The sequence below is a fragment of the Ambystoma mexicanum genome, chromosome 5q (assembly GCF_040938575.1).
Source record: "Ambystoma mexicanum isolate Mex_15411 chromosome 5q, UKY_AmexF1_1, whole genome shotgun sequence".
Classification (NCBI taxonomy): Eukaryota; Metazoa; Chordata; class Amphibia; order Caudata; family Ambystomatidae; genus Ambystoma; species Ambystoma mexicanum.
Window position 1 is genome coordinate 237,191,262 of NC_090933.1, and position 14,600 is coordinate 237,205,861.

Below are 14,600 nucleotides of genomic sequence, written 5' to 3' on the forward strand. Positions count from 1 at the left end.
TTTCAAGGCGCGACGAGGCAGGGAGGGGAGGGACAAGGGGAGACAGACAACGATCCTACTAGGCCAGGTGTCATTCAGATCGCGCAAGTGCAGGGGTGGGGGAGGGGGAAAAGTGCAAGGGGAAGGGGAGGGGGGAAGTGCAAGGGGAAGGGGAGGGGGGGAAGTGCAGTACAAGGTAAGTGGCGTAAAGTAATAAATAAATAAATAGGGCCAGCTGGTGGCAAGTGCGAGGTAAGTGCAGAGCAAGTGCTGGGGAAGGGGGGGGGCTGTAGGGATACAGAGACAGTCCCGCAGTGCAAAGGGGTTCCAGGGCATCAGTGCAAGTGGAGAGTGGCTGGGCCCAGGACCGAGGCCGTTTAGAGTGGTCCAGTTGCAGGATCAGTGCAGTTTCAGTGAAGAATTAATTAGCTGTTCAGCAGGGGAGAGGGAGAGAGAAAGCAGAAGCAAAGAGGAAGGTTTTGAGGTGCTTCCGGAACCGGAGATGGTTCTCCTCAAGTTTCAGGGAGGCAGGAAGGCTGTTCCAGAGGGAGGCCCCTGCCGCGGAGAGAGATCTACCCCCAGCTCGTTGCTTCGAGAAGCGGCTAACCATGAGGGAATTGGAGGCGGATGAGCGAAGGGCTCGGGAAGGAAGATATTTGGGAAGAGAGAGTTGAAGGTATTTAGGACCCAGGCCCCAGAAGGCCTTGTGAACCATGCAGAGGGTTTTGAACTTTATCCTCGCAGCCACTGGGAGCCAGTGTAGAGATTTCAGTCCTGGAGAGATACGGTCCCTGGGCTTGAGGCCAAGGACAAGTCTCGCAGTTCTGTTCTGGATGAGTTGCAGAGGGCGGAGAGTGGAGGCAGGCAGGTTAAGATAGAGGCTGTTACAGTAGTCCAGCTTCGAGAGAACCAGGGCTCGGGAGACAGTGAGCTTCTGGGGGAAGGAGAGGAAGGGAAGAATACCTCTGAGGAGGTGCAGCTGGTAGTGTGACCTCTTGGCGACGTCAGAAATATGAGGAGAGAAGGAGAGTGTGGAGTCGAAGATGACCCCAAGGTTTTTTGCCTTGCAGGTAGGAGCAGGGAGGGGGCCAAGGGAGGCAGGCCAGAGAGCTGCAGGGAAGGAGGGAGTGGGAGTACCGATGAGTAGAATTTCAGTCTTACTGGCATTAAGGCAGAGGTCATTGGCGGCACACCATTCCTGGATAGCAGACAGACAGTCAGAGATGAGGGAAGGAGAGGGGGAGGCTGAGGGTAGCCTGAAAATGAGCTGGGTATCGTCCGCAAGCATCTTCTTTCTTTCATTCAATCAGAGAAGGTACCGTTCATATTTCAGAACTACATTTTACCGAGCTATATTTACTGCTAATGTTACACCTCTACAGTATTTGAACTGATCATATTTAGCTGGTTGCAGGAGTAAGGGAGAACTATACCAGCCAAAGGCCCACCGATTTGCCTTTGCTATTCCTGATTGCTTGTGCCCTGAATCTCTTTGTTAATTATGTCCAGAAAGCGTGTAAATGACAACACCAGAGTTATGCTCGTCCCCCCACATGCATGGAGTCCACAACCAATCTCTTACACAGGTTGTAGTGCCAATATGTTCTTTGACAAAATATTTTATTTCTGTGCATTTTAAAATAATTGCAGTGCCTGGTCAAGTCTTTGAAGGTTTCATTTCGGGTGCCATCCCTGCAAAATCGACACGCTCCCTTAGCATCATCCTGTGTTGCACTCGACCAATGCTGGATTTTCTCATTGGTGTCTAACTGGTTCACTTTAAAGCGTAGGTGTAGACCCCGGGCCCTGTTACAGGGGAAACCGTATAAGATACACTTGGGTGGAGCTCTTTTGATAGGGAAGCATGCTATTTCCTTAGAAAGTTTCTATTTCGCAAGGGACTCTATGATGAGACACCAATCATGTTCAAATACTACTGCACTGCAGAGATGTTTCTTTAAGTACTTTGCGCGCATTGGAAACATGTATCTTTGACAAGTGGAATCTCCACTGTAGACTAAGATGCATGAAAGAATTAGGTCATTGACTTTGTTTCCATGGCGACTACTATTGAAATAAGGCAAACGGACACCGGTGCTGATTTATATTTCTACTCAACTGCCGCCATTTCCTAAAAACAGCTTAAGTCGAGGCTGATACTCGATACAAACCCAATGCCAGGGCAACATTCGCCACAGTTTACTGCCAGTATTGCATAGCGCTCGACATCGTGTGTTATTCCTCAAAACATGAAGCAAGCATCTATACCCATTCAATCGACATACATGTGTTTTTGTTATTGTATTTATTTTAAAGCCTTCAATGCGAGGCTAGAACACTAAAATGGTTTCCCATGATGTATGTTGTTCATACTACTATGGAGGTCTAGTTGAAGCTGTGCTTGAAATTCAGAATAAGATTTTGCACTTGGAACTATTTGGCGATTTTCTCATTTTTCCTTTCCATAATACAGACCCTCCAGCCTATACCAATTTTGCCCTCGTAACAAACCGAAGAATTTGTCATTTTGAAATGTGGTGCAAAATTTCCAAAAGACTGCTAAAAAGGTACGAAGTACAGTATTTTACCCTCCATATATATATATATATATATATATATATATATATATATATATATATATATATATATATATATATATATATATTTATAATATTTTTTTTTTTAAAGAAAACATTTTAGTTGCAGGGACGTTAAGGTGAGCAATCCATTGGGCCTCATTACAAGTTTCCCGGTCCGGTAACTTCAGTACCGGTAAACTTGCCGGTACCGTAGTTACCGGACCGGCAAACTCCAAGTTCTGCTCGCGGGTGCCTTTTCGCCTGCCAGGTCGGACCTGGCAGGCGAACTGGCACTCACGAGCAGAGCATGTCGGATGCACCGACACCATTCTGAATGGTGCCGGTGCATCCGGCCTCCCCATTCCCATTTGAGCCCTATTGGGCTCAAATGGGAATGGGGAGCATTTTTTACCAGCGCCCGGGAATGGGCAAATATCGGGTCTGGTGGGACCGTAATGACCCGGTAGTTGCCCATTCCCAGGCACCGGTAAAATTTGCAAGTTCGGCGGCAGCCTGCCGGTTTTACCGACAAGGCTACCGCCGAACTTGTAATGATGCCACCCACTCCCCCTGAAATTCAGCTAAAGCCACCTTAACTTCCTGCCCCCTATTGCGCAGCCTATGACCACAATGATGACAGAACTAATTACATGCTGTATGAGAACACTGATGACATTACAAATCACATCACTGATGCCATCACTGGTGACAACACTAATTGCATTTTATATAACTGATTACATCAAATAAGGAATTAGATATAACATCATTTATAAGTTAGCTCATGAAAAGTTTGATTACCTTAATAACAATTTAGGTTGTGAACTTGGCCATGACAAAGACTGGGGTCACTGGCCAACACCAAAGCTCATAGCTAGTGGTCGGTTTGTATTAAAAAATACCAATGTGCATGGTTAAAAGCCATGGGCCTCATTCTAAGTTTGCCGGTCCAGAAACAAGGGTGCCAGTAAGCTCAATGGCACTCTTGTTTCCGGACCGGCAAACTACGTGTTTGCCTGCCATGGCTGTGGTGCCCAACAGGTCTGATGCCAGGCACAGCGGCCATGGTAGGCAAACACTTCATTTTACCGGCACCTGACTTCCCGGGCCGCCAGAGTTGTAATCTCCCGGTGGCACCGGGAAGTCAGGCGCTGATAAAATATTACAAGTCCGGCGGCAACCCGCCGGTAGCACAGGCATGTTTACCGCTGCACTGGTAATGAAGCCCATGTCTAGTAGCCCATCACTGTTTTAAAATATACAGTGGGCAACATTGAAAGCTGTAGTCAGTGGCCATGGCTACAGTCTATAGATAGTGCCCATTAGTATGTTAGAATATACAGTTGGCCCAGACAAAGGCCTTAGCCACTGGATAGTATTGTGCTGAAGACCATGGCTAGTGGCTGGTTAATGTATATAATATACAGTGGGCACGGCCGAAGGCCATAGCTAGTGGCTGGTTAGTGTTGTATAATACACAGTGGGCACAACCGAAGGCCAACGTTTATTGCATTTTATTATTTTAAAATATACAGTTGCCAAAATATGTACACACTGCTCAGGGTCAAGGCCCATGGCTAGTGGACTATTTACATGTTAGAATATATAGTGTGCACAGCCAAAGATTGTGGCCACTGGCCAGTATTGTGCTAAAGTCCATGGCTAGTGCCTGATGAGTGTATATAACATACAGTGGACAAAGGTGTTTTAAAATATTCTTTGCACATGGGTGAAGGTTCTAACCACTGTCCATAACTGAAGGCCATGACTAGTGCCCATTCATGTGTTAAAATATATATATATTTATTTATTGTGTTCAATCATTTAAGATTTTTACAAGTATCATTGAAGAAACCAAATTACTATTTTTGAACTTAAGCCACCACTTGTTTAGAAAAAGTATGCAATATCTTTGGGGCGTAGTACCAGACGAAGAGGTAGAGAGTAAAAGTGGTCAAGTTAAAAAGAGAGAAGACGAAGTGACAGAAAGACGATTGCAATTATGGAGAATCTGGTACTAGCATTTGCTGTTTAGTCTTTTTAAGGGCCAAATCCAGAAGTTTTGCAGTGGTCCTAGTCCATCTGGCGCATTCACCAGCCATTAGGCAGCTCCAGCAGGCTTCTTCATCTATGGTGGTCAAGTTTGCCACAAGTGGTGATAAGTAAATATATTTGAACATGTACACTGACCATGGATGAAGGTCATGCTTAATGCAAGTTACTGTGGTAATGTAATTAGTGATGTCATCAGTGATGTGATCTGTGATACCATCATTGTGGTCATAGGCTACACGACAGGGGGCACAACGTTAAGGTGGCTTTAGCTGAATTTCAGGGGTTTTGTTTGCATTAAGTTCTCACCTTAACTTGCCTGCAACTAATGTTTTTTCCTTGAATTTCAAGGTCTTTTTTTTACAATGTACTGCTCACCTTAACGTCCCTGCAGCTAAAGGTTTTCCTTGAATTTCACGTGTTTTGTTATTCCATACATAATTGACATTGATAATACAGACAACTGAGTTAATGAAAACAATGTATCATGTGTAGAAAGTAAAATCAGAAGAAATTGTGCAACCCCATTCTCCCCCAAATAAACCTGTTTTAAAAAAACTTTGTTTGCATATTTACTTAACCTTTTAAAGTGTTTACAATTATATCTACTATTGATAAATAGAAAGTTATTAAAGTGTTAAAATAACTGTGTACAAAGACTACACTCAATGTATCCTAAAATAATTCTTTACAAGCCTACTGCCCACATATTTATGTACATATGTTTTTTTTAAAAACAATTTTATAGCCGCGGCTACTAAGGATGCATGCGTGGCTAAATGTGGCAACGACTGGGGAGTTTACCGGCAGCTTCCACAGTAGATAACCGCGACTATAATTAAATACATAAAGATATATATATATTTTTTAAACACACTATATATTGAAAAGATCATTTAAGGATCTTTGATTCATAAATATAGTATGCGTTTTTATATTTTTATAACTGAAAAGTTGGTCCTGAAAAGGACCATTTTGGGGTCTACGGAAAAAAGAGGTCGGAACTGGGAAGAGAAAAACACTAAGATTCATACATAAAACAAAAGTTTAAAAAAAGAACATTTATTTTTTCGCATTTTATATTTTGTACATTTGTTTCTGTTTTTTTTCTAAAGAATGGGGTAAATAAAATGTACACTTAAAAATATACCTAGCATTGGCAATTGGCCATATGTTCTAAATGAGCCTTTCCCAAAGCGTCTACAGTTCGACCTCCCACCTCGATCAAGCTGACAAGTTTTGCACATCACAATAAAATTAGAAAGCTCGGGTGCAGGCAGGATGGACTGAGGTTGGGTGTTAGTTGGTGGAAAATAGCTTGTAATTGTATTAGAATTCTGTGGCGCAGATGATGAATACTGCTGCGCTGATCTTGCTCCATGTGCTTTTACCTTATGTTCCACATGAGCCTTCCTATATGATTTATCCACTTCTTCCCAATTAATACAGACAAGATGTTGAATTAACCTGGATTGCCCCAAACTTTGCAATAGCTTGTTTGAAGGTATCCTCTGCAAAACCTTACACAGAAATTGCACATGACCTCCTCAATCTCCTTTTTTGCTCTGTTGGTTCTTTACACAGAAATGTTGCCATCTATCAGCGATGTTTTAAAACTGAAGCCACCCACACCACCTCATTATCACTGCTGGTCATAATCGTTTTCAAATGGAGGACCATGAAATAAAAATAAAAACTGTAAAAATGCACAACACAAAAAGGACTCTGCCACTTAATATAAAAACATTTTTTAAAAATAACAAGCTAAAATAACAAAAAATGACAAACTATAAAGGTATAGGAAGAACAAAAATAAAAAAAAGGAATGGATAAATCAACATACCACTTTTAAAAGTTCCTGAAGGCTTACAAAGAAGTTCACCCAACAAGAGACAAAAAGCAATGACAGCAAACAGGAAAGCCATAATTGGGAGAGGACTATAACCGTGGTTATGCGATAGAGCAAACCAGAATGTGTTTTCCGTATGCGCGGGTATGCCCAAGCGCAATGAAGTGTTCGCACCGAAATTATTGACCAATCTCCCAAATCAACGAGAAGACGTGTCTGCACATGGCCGTAGCCGCGTCGAGGAAAGGCCAAATCACTTTGAAAGCTGCGTTGACAATGCCACGCAGTTTAGCACCTGTTTTTAACAGGTAATCGGATAATGTAACAGTTTTGCTTTTCCACTATATCTTGAATAGCCGTGGCTAAACACCCCAGTCATTGCTGTTGCTAAGCACGCTCCTCTATGCACTAATCACTCCCCTTTATTACAGCAGGTGCAAGTGTGCACGGTGTGAGAAACCTGCCGGTGTCTCACCCGCTAGTCCCCAGGGATCTGTCATCCAGGTGGCCAGTATACGGCTATCGCTTTTGTGTCCAGTTCCTGGGGGTGGACAAGTGTGTGAGGATCACCTGGATGGGGGGTCTTCAGGGAGTGGGAGTGGGACACCGGATGGTGAGACGCGGTATCCCCTTCCCTGTAACACCTTTTCCCCATCCTACCAGGTAGGATATGTAGGAACTCAACCCCCACCTCCCCCTTCACGACACAAACACTTTCTCACAGACAGCTCACTGTGAGAGAAAAGAGACTAACACCCGAGCCGTACACCTGATATTTCCCAACAAAATGGTCAGGCACAGTCAGGCAATTACTGATCATTACACACACCTGACTTCCATCAAACTTCCCCACACAGATAAAAGGCAGAGCACGAAAGCACACTGAGCAAGGCAAAGCACACGAGGAAGCAGCACTTCCAAGAGGGCAGTTTAATACGAGGAGAAAGACGGCAAGACCAGAGAGGGTTGCAAGGAGGGAAGTGCCCTTGACCTTTTCAGAGGAAAAGCGTTACTTTCACGAGCCTTCAAGCGTAAGAAAAAAAAGACCTGGAATTAAAGCTGAAGAAACATGCATTGTATGTCGGAGGTACCAAGGGCTCTCCCGCATCGTTAGCCATGGTGGGGAGGAGCGTTTGCCACCGTAGCTGTCCTTGACTCCTACAACAAAGCAGCGCCAGTAAAGTCAGCACAGCCGGTGAGTAAGGGAGACTAATAGCAGACCGGTCTGTGTTAGAACCAAGCGGTAGTATTGTATGGAGAATGTGCATAGAACTGTGAGTGAAGCGTATGTGACTAGTGATGCAAATATAACTGAACAGCAAAGGAGTGACTGAACCTTTAAAGCCAAGATAGATGGGATATACAGAGTGGTCCGGCGCCACGTGGGTGCTAATCCGAAGGTCTCTGTCAGGTATCTATCTGCAAAGTGGCAAATGTAAAAAGGAATTGTGAAATCGAAGGGGTCCTGAAACGGGTCAAGCTAAACCCTGTGCACATTTGAAAGTCTTCGATATTTAATGCAAACTGAAATTGGTCCTAGCCCGGCTGAGGGAGACTAATTGTGTAAGAGGAAGGAACTGAGCCCAGCGGAGGGGGATCAGGAGTGAACCGTGAGTCACCCGAGAAACCATATTCTCTGAACATTGAAAAAGGGGATCTGAGCCCGGAAGAGGGGGAGCCAACGTAATGATTGTTGTATAAAAGGGATCTAAGCCTGGCTGAGAGGGATCCAGGGTGAATAGTGAAACACCTGCATTTAGTACTTGTAAAAGGAAAGGAACTTTTTGTTTTTCTGGTACATCAGGCTCCCTGAATCAAAATACTTTGATAAGTAAAGAGACTTGGGCACAAAAGGCCCTGATGTTGGCAATTGAACTGTATCCCCATGCCGAAGAAGCCAGAGAGTATGCTATGATGGAGTGAACCACCCTCTCTCGTGCTGAAAACGTGGGGAAGGGAGGCCAGCGGCCTGAACATCCTGACATATCATTTTTGTGAACTCTTCTTTGTTTTTCATAAACACTACCCCACAATATTTGTGTTTAGAGGTAACGATTGGCAATTATTTTTTTTAGTATAGGCACTTTTATTATGACGAGACTCCACTAGGACTGCATTATTATTATTTGATGGTCATAGATTGCTCCCATCTGTAGATTTAGGATTAGATAGGCATTTATCACACACTTGTTGAAGTTCAATAAACACTCTTGAACTGTGATCACTTGTGTCTGTCTTACTATTTGATACCATGCCTTCCTAAGAACAGAAAGGAAAGAAGAGTCCAAGTGGGCATGGAAAGGAAAGAAGAAACAAAGGGGTGCAGGAAGCATCTGAAGAGAAACAAAAGGTATCAGGAGACAAAACAAAAAGAAAACAAAGAGAGGGGCAGAAGGGTCACAGTGGTTGCGCTTACGAAAAGCAAAGAACCTGGCATTTTTGAAAACCTCTGATTCTACCCCATGAAAGTATGGTATAGGGAAAGGTTGGCAAAAAGGAAAAGGCACATCCTATTCTGTGAAATTTGTGTTTTGAATTAAAGGGACCTAAATCTGGCGCCCTGTGAAATTATGGAAGAATTGTGGCATGTTAAGTTGTGTGTTTTGAAAGCTGGAAGAGGCCTAAAGCTTGGGGAAAGGAACACTTAGAAGCCTATCAAGGAAAAGTATCCCAATAACCAGGACTGTTACACCTGGCAGCGGGCAGCGGTCCCCTTCCATTCTGTATAGTAAGAAAACCTGTACGGCATTACTATCCGTCTTATCGGCGCATGGCCACTCCTCTCTGGCAGCGTTGGTGCTTGTCATGGCAACGCATCATTGCTGTCAGTTTCACGAAACAGAAACAAAAAGTACGACAATTGACCAGTCAGCTGACTAGCCACGAGATGGGATTGAGAAGAACACACATCCTTAGCACAGTTTAAAGTTGGCGTCTCCACACAGAACGCTGCTTCTGTTGATAGTGTTACTTCCTACATTCACTTCTTGTTTACTTGACTACCTAATTCTCACCTCGGCTTTCTTATACAGATTCCGACTGCTTCACGTATCGGACACCTTGAATCTCTGGTATTTGGACCTGGACTGCCTTTTGGACTGCCTTGCTACTCGTCTGTTGTGATCTCTGGTCTGCCTGTTGCCGAATGCAGCCTGTCCCCGGACTCTGCGATGATTCCTTACAACGCTTACCTTTTTCTGTGCATGTACCCGCACGGTGTGATTGCTGCTAACGCTAATCCCCTGGTAACTCTGCTTTCCTCTCAAGTACCACTTCAATCGGAGACTGCACAGCACGTCCTCTTGAACTCCATTGGTACGTTTTCCTCCATTCTCCTGTTGTTTCCGTATATATTGGGAATACTGCCAAAGGGAAAAGACGTACTCTATTTCTACTGACTATTTGCATACCCACCATCCAAACCTCCATTCTACTGTTACTTGTTGTCTGTTGTACTACCACCTGCCTCAATCAGCCCACAGGGATTTCTCTACATATACAACTTCTGCGTCAGTGCACTCTTGGATGGTCTGCTGCTAGTGCACCATCCCGGATCTAGTGCGACCCTCGTGCCACTCGGGACTACTTACCTCTACTAACTCCCCATTTATTATTTTGTCCTATCTTTGTTGCCATTGACTGCCTTGTCTCTGGGAATAAGTAAATCTGGTTGTGGTAAGACTTTACAGTTTCCCTTTACCTTGTGTAGCCATTCTTGATACTCCTGTTAACTAGAGTTACAGTTATTTTATTTTCTTGTAGGGCAATCCATTATCCATTCTATGTCATTCTAGCTCATAAGGTACATCCAGTGTAGAATTAGAACAGTAGTTGGTTTCAGACCTTTTTCATGCATTAATCTGTTGTATTTTCCTCCTACAGCATTGTGGTTTGGCAGTGCGTGGTGTTCCCCGCTCTTTAATTTGATCGGCTCCTCTGTCTGTACTATCCAGCTGAGGGGCATATCATAGTAAAGAGTTCCCTCAAGTTGAGGAGGCCCTGGTTAGGATGGACATTGGCTTTTCAAGTTCACAGGATTTCGACTGTCATCCGTTCTTCAGCAATCTCGAGTTCCTTACTCAACGTCCCGGCCTGTGTGGTGAGTAACAGAAACAGAAGCCTAATAAGACCTGATGGAGTCCACAGGCGCCTTGGTGACTATCTTGCAGATGGTTTCCGATTTTCGTACAGATCTTACCTCTGCCTATGACGCATTACGGCAACGCATTGACTCCCTTTAGGGCATTATGACATCACCCACTTCTCAAGGGGTTGGTGTTTCAGGAGCTTCCGCTTTGGGATAAGGGTTTCCTTCCCCCAACCAAGCACCTACCCCTGTGCTGATGACAAACCAATTCTCGCTGGCACCACTCGAATGGTTTTTGGGTGACCCTAAAACATAGAGGACATTCATAAATCAATGCAGGTTGCACTTCTTATGCCACCCTTCCTCCTTTCCCAATTCTACCACTAAAGCAGCTTTTGTTTTGTCTTATTTAGGAGGTAGAACCCCTGCTTGGGCAAACCCCTTGCTGGATTCAAACAGCCATGTGCTGTACGATTGTGACGCCCTCATCGCCACCATGAACAGTGTTTTTGACACACGGTATACTACTCAAGCCACAGATCTAGAATTACTAAAACTAAGACAGGGAAACACCTCTCTCCTGTCTTATCTGGTGAAGAAACTGACTGGCCCGAAGTTGGCAGTCTTTTACCAGGGTTTATCGGAGGAGCTTAAGGACACTCTGTCCACTGTTCCTGTGATACCCAAAGAATACACAGAGTTAATTGATTTAGGTCTACAAATCGACGCCCGAAGAGCTGAGAGAAAGGGTGAGAAGAGAGCAGTTCCTGTCCCTATGTCTGGGGAGACCTCGACTGCACACGTTTCTGTTCCAAAACCCATGCCGGTAGAGGCCATACGAGCCCCTTTGACTCCAGCCCAAAGAGAATACTGCAGGTTCCATAACCTTTGTATGTATTGTGGCTCATCGGAACATCTGCTACAAGACTGTCCCAAGAAACCCAAAAGAAAGGCGGGAAATGCCAAATCCCAACAGTAGCCAGAGTAGCGGTAGAGTCATGTTTGGAATCACGTTTGACTGGACACGCAGTGCTGTTCCATCTACCTGTTACTTTTACTGTTGCTGCAGGAGTTCCTTTCCCTGCCTCTGCCATAGTAGACTGCGGGCCCACTGGCAATTATATGGACCAACAATACGCCCAATCGGTTGGTATTTCAATAGTGACAAAGGACCAACCTGAGGTTGTTAATGCCGTAGATGGCTCCCCACTCGTATCGGGTCTGGTTACACAAAGAACAGTCTCTATAACTATGTGTACCCAGGATGGGCATTCAGAGGAGATAACCTTTGACATCATTAAAGCTCCTCAATATAAATTCATCTTAGGCATCCCATGGCTTCAATACCACAATCCAGTAATCGACTGGGCTTTGCGCCTCATTCAATTTCCTTCTACCACTTGTAATAGCCAGTGTATGTTTGTGCACAGTATTACAACCAGAATGCCATGCCAAGCCCTGGTGGCCAATTTGTCCTTGATTGGTGCTGTCTCTCCTGCAACAACTAACGGCATACCTGAGGAATATTATGATTTTCATTATGTTTTTGATAAGGGAATGGCGGAAACACTTCCATCTAACCGGTTTTATGATTGTCCAATTGATCTCATGCCTGGGGCAAAAATACTGTCAGGTCGGGTGCCCAATTGATCTCATGCCTGGGGCAAAAATACTGTCAGGTCGGGTGTATTCATTGACCCTGAAAGAGGATCAAGTTCTCAAATAATACATCGACAAAGCACTAGAGATGGGATTTATTCGCCCTTTGAATTCACCTGTGGCCTCTCCCCTCTTTTTTGTTCCTAAAAAGGAAGGGGATTTGAGGCCTTGCATCGATTACAGGGCTTTGAATGAAGTGACAGTACGAAACCAGTACCCTCTTCCTCTCATATTGTTTCTCCTTGATCGGCTGGGTTCTTCTCAGTTATTCACCAAATTGGACCTCAGAGGTGCCTACAACCTTGTACGCATCAGGAAGGATGAAGAGTGGAAAACAGCTTTCAAGGCCAGGTTCAGTTTGCACGAATATCTGGTGATGCCTTTTGGGCTCTGCAATGCACCTGCTACGTTCCAGGCTTGCATGAATGATATCTTTCACAATGTCATGGACCAATACGTCGTGGTTTACCTGGATGATATCCTCATCCAATCAAATTGTGCATCCGAGCACGTTCAACATGTACGTACTGTGCTGCAACATCTGCATGAAAATCAACTATTCGTTAAAGCAGAGAAATGCTTGTTTCATGCCTCTGAAGTTGAGTTTTTGGGGTATGATTTGACCAACTTTGGTGTCCGTATGAGCAAATCCAAGGTAAAAGCGGTTCTAGAATGGCCTGTACCAAAAATTGTGAAATCAATACAGTCGTTCCTGGGTTTTGCAAACTTTTACAGGTGGTTCATTCATTCTCAACAGTTGCAGCTCCTCTCACTGCTTTATCAAGTGCTAAGATTCTCTTCACCTGGTCTCCAGAAGCCCAGGTCGCTTTTGATGCATTAAAAGCTGCTTTCTTTCAGCACCTGTACTTCAGCACCCTAACCTTGACCTACCTTTCTTTGTCGAGGCTTATGCCTCGGGTTTTGCGGTTGGTGCAATCCTCTCACAAGCCTGTCCTGATTCGGCGATGTCCACCCAGTCGTCTATTATTCCAGGAAATGATCAATTCATGTAAGGAATTACACCATCACGGAACGTGAACTCCTAGTGATCAGAGATGCATTTACGAAATGGAGACATCATCTTCTGGGCGCCAAGCATCCAGTCACTGTGTACTCCGATCATCGGAGTCTCTTGGCTTTTCAGTCTATGAAATGCCTGACTGCCAAGCAAGTGCAGTGGCACCTTTTCTTTTCCCAATTCCATTTTTTTATCACCTTCTATCCTGCTAAACAACAGGCTACTGCTGATGCACTTTCCCATCTGCATTCAGCAGACCTGCCTTTGCATACAGAGCCTCCTCTTCTGTTGCCAAACAGAGTAGTGTGTGGGTGTACGGTACTGCCATCCCTACTCTCTCTGGTTACGGACTGGGTGGTTGCTCATCCAACTGAGGTAGGGGAACTCATCTTGGATGTTATACAGGGTCTGTCTTACATTCATGGCCGGATCTTTATGCCTCCTGGGCAGGCGTGCTCCCATGTCCTGAAATGGGCTCATGATTCCATTCTAGCTGCTCATCCTGGGAAATAGAAGACCTTAGAGTCCTTGAGACGATGGGCTTGTTGGCCAAATATGTCCAGGGATGTCATTGATTATCTATTGACCTGTGCTGTCTGTGCTCAATGCAAATATTCTAGGTCAAAACCCATGGGTCTTACAGCCTCTGCCTGTTCCATACAAACCTTGGCAGATGTTGTCAATGGACTTTGTGGTCGAGCTGCCTGAAATCAAAGGGTTCAACACCATTTGGGTAGTAGTGGACTACTTTTCTAAAGCAACAGTTTTTGGACTCCCTATTGCACCTGTTCCAGCCAGACTCTTTCTTGAGAACGTATTTCATTATTACGGTTTGCCCTCCATTATAGTGTCTGATAGGGGTCTGCAGTTCACGTCCAGGTTTTGGAAGGCCCTCACTGCCTTTCTATTGATAGACGACAGGTTCTCATCCTCATTTCATCCTCAAACGGATGGCCAGATTGAACAGATCAATTCTACCATGGAACAGTACCTCTGGTGTTTATGTCTCTTATTCCAGAGATCTTGCCTGTCGGTCCTATATCCTGCCGAATTCATATATAACAACTCAGTACATTTGGCTACTGGTGGTTCTCCATTCTTACCTTATATGGTCAACATCCATGGTTCCTATCTCTGGAACCATCACTGCCTACCGACAGTCTCACTGCTCTTTCCTGTGTTCGGCATATGGACCAGGTACATAGGGATGTACGGTGTCATCTCTTGCGGGCCCAGGTGTGTTCTAGAATATATGCAGATGCAAGAAATTCTCCAGCCCCGGAGTATCATGTTGGCATGCTGGCTGGTGTGGCTGTCTACCCGACATTTGCGTATTCCAGGTAAGAAGTCTTTACTTCTGCTCTTCGTTGTTCCATA